This window comes from Austrofundulus limnaeus, unplaced genomic scaffold (assembly GCF_001266775.1).
Source record: "Austrofundulus limnaeus strain Quisiro unplaced genomic scaffold, Austrofundulus_limnaeus-1.0 Scaffold5, whole genome shotgun sequence".
Classification (NCBI taxonomy): domain Eukaryota; kingdom Metazoa; phylum Chordata; class Actinopteri; order Cyprinodontiformes; family Rivulidae; genus Austrofundulus; species Austrofundulus limnaeus.
In genome coordinates this window covers 6545709-6549137 of record NW_013952407.1, presented here as the reverse complement: position 1 = coordinate 6549137, position 3429 = coordinate 6545709, and positions in this window count along the sequence as shown.

Genomic DNA, 3429 nt, shown 5'->3' with positions numbered 1-3429 from the left:
AAGCTTTTCAGAGAAGTGTTGTCAGAGATTTCTAGAGCTGTGGAGGAAGACACTGAGGGTCTTGAAGAAAACGAGGTAGATGAACTGGAGGAAAAGAGGTAAAGTACAGTTAGCATGAATTAGGGCTGGGCGATATGGCCCCAGAAAGAAAAAAACCTCAGATTTTTTTCATCCCAAATTTGATTTTCTATTTTAATCAATTTTGTTTCCTACTTAACGGAGTGCCTCTGTTTCAGGTGTTGAAACAAATTTGTTGTACTCCTGCTTTTTGTAGCAAGAGCCTTCAAACAGATTTTGCAGTGAGGTGTTTGTTGCTCCAAATCCGAGGTTGCGAAACCCAACCGGTTCCAGAAAACTGAAGAAACAGTGCCTTTTTTGGGAAGACAGATTCTCTTTGCTTGCTGCCATATTGTCATGTCATGTACCAAGCATCATGAGGGACAGGTGGGGTGACCTCTGAACTACAAAAGCTCAAACAGTGCACTGGTGAGAAAAAAATCCAGATTTTCCCAAAATTAAATCTTTATAAATGGCAAATTCGAATTAATCAATTAAATTGATTTATCGCCCAACCCTAGCATGAATGCTAACATTATGTATGACAGAAACAGTAAGTGAGACAGATACATAGGAAACACGTTTGTGGTAAAAATGCAATTCATGATTGAAACGTGATAGAAGGATAGGTGAACTCAGGTTCCAGCACGATAAAAGATAACAAGAATAATTCTCAAATATAGACAAAAACAGACTTGTAACACAAAAAAAGTTGGTGATCATCTTCAACAAGATGACCGCACAACTTGGTGTTCATTAAGTGTCCAAGTCATCTGTTGAAAATTACTGCACTACTTTAATCACATCACAATGCATCGCAGGGTTAGAAAGCATATCACTGTCAGTTTCCTCCAATATCAAGGCACTAACTCCAAGCTGACATTGGGAATTGAACCTTCAGTCTTTGTTCTCTCAGTCACCTCTGTCTCACACTGTTCCACTAACACTCAGCTCTTCAGCACTTTCACTCCTCTTAAAACAACCACACCAGAAGGTCGGGGTACAGTGCAGAAGAGGGGGGTAAACGTTTCGGGTTTAGTGTTTCCCCCACACACAGTAACGCATGATAATGTAAAGATTTTTATTATTTTGCTACATGTCATGACTTTTATGTCCCGACAGGCTTCTTGAATAGAGCCAGRGGAAATGCTGCATTTCATTTAGGCGTCCATCAGACAACCTCGAGGTGAAATCTGAAAACCAGAAACTGCTCATGTCAACTTCTGTGAACTGAACCAATTATTTTGTTATTATGAGTGTCAAAAGTACAAACAATAAAATATCCGTATCACTATCCTGTTGTTCTTGTTTCATTTCGCCTACAACACTGAAAAATCCCACGCACATGAATGCACCACGTGTTTAGCAGTAGTGCAGTAATAACACATTTGTTTTGTTTTTTTATGTACTTTGAGTGTTCTGACATCTATACAATGGATTCCCCTGCTCCTCAATGAAACTCTTACAAATTAATATCTGATTCTAACCTAAAGCTATTAAAACCAAGCCTCAGCTTGAAAAAAAAACAACAACAATTCTACCCATGTAGACATCATGATCCTCACAATACAGAATMAAAACAAACATCTTTTCATAATACAACATCATCCCATTACTGGTGAAGACTTATGTGTTCATTTACACACTATTAACCACTTTGACTGTTCATAATCAGTATATAATAAAAATGCACTAATGTGCACGTTTTAAAATGTCTTCTCATACTGTCCTCTTCCACCGGACCTGCTGGACATCGAGGATCTTCTCTGTGATACTAAACAAAAGAGCAGCATGCTAATGTCTGACCCTTTATGATCCAGAGTCTATTTAGCAACAGAACTCTCCATGTAACCCACATTACATGTTGTGACTCATACTGGTGTGTATGTGTGTATGTGTGTACTTTTAAGTGCCACAAAGGAACTCAGACTCTCCTTTTCCTTCTTATTGATTCTATAGAAAAACATTAAGTATAGCTAAAGGTAGTGTTGTACTACTTGAAACCGGTCTTGGTCTTAAGACCGGTCTCAAGACCAGTTTTTGATGGTCTTGGTCTCGTCTCGGACTCAACAGCATTTGTACTCAGTCTCATCTCGGTCTCGGACATTGAGGACTCGGAATTTTATTTCAAGACCAGTCAAGACCACAACTGTGGAAATATCACTAAACAGCCAGATTATTGTCCAATTAATTTATTAACAAATTTGCTTTCATTGGATTTAAAATGTAGCTACTGATTCAAATCCAAAGCTGACTCGTTGCTATTTATGTATTTTTGTTACTGGCTGTCACCCATCCCCACCCCCCATCACTTGCACACAGCACTCCCAGAAAGTGAACCATGGTTCTCTGGGAGCGGTAAAGGATTTCTTCAAAATTTTAGGTAAAAAAATTTGGCTACATTATTCATAAATAATATCACTGTAAAACAACAACAGCCAGGAGAAATCGTACAGCAACTTGTAAATTCTGCAGTGCTTCACTTTCAGAGACAGTGGGGACAACGTAAAACTTTTATCGTCACTAACGTTAATCTGCCTCTGTAGCAAAACTCTTTCCTCTGTCCTCACACAAAGACTTTGTCAATATTAGCTCTACATATTAGGTTAGCTAAAGTGGGGGAAAAAAGTATTTAGTCGGCACCAATTGTTCAAGTTCTCCCACTTAAAAAGATGAGAAAGGCCTGTGACTTGCATCATAGTTAGACCTCAACTATGAAAGAATAAATACCCCCCACCCCCCACTGTACATATGTACAGAATACTCCATCTTTTAGGACAGTTATCCCATATTGGACACATTTTTTTATCTGGTGGTCTTGGTCTTGATTTGGTCTAAACCCTAAAAGTCTTGGTCTTGTCTCGGTCTTGAGACACTGTGGTCTTGGTCTCGATTTGGTCCAAACCCTAAAAGTCTTGGTCTTGTCTCGGTCTCGAGACACTGTGGTCTTGGTCTCGATTTGGTCCAAACCCTAAAAGTCTTGGTCTTGTCTCGGTCTCGAGACACTGTGGTCTTGGTCTTGATTTAGTCTCGGGTTAGGTGGTCTTGACTACAACACTAGCTAAAGGATGAATGCAGTGATTTTAGATTCTATTTTCTTAAGCAAACCTTTACTTTGTTTAAACAAAGGCACAGAATCGGTCGCTCTTCCTCTGAAGCGGTCAGTGTGAGGCTGCAGTCTGTCAGGGTGTAAACATGATGCTCCTGTGTGATTTTCCACTCAGCCTCAGCAAGTCTGAGGACCAGCATTCTGCTGAAGCCCACCTGCAGTCACTCCTTCAGACTGCACTCAGACCAAGACACATCACTGCCACTTTGGAGTGACACACACACACACACACACACACACACACACACACACACACACACACA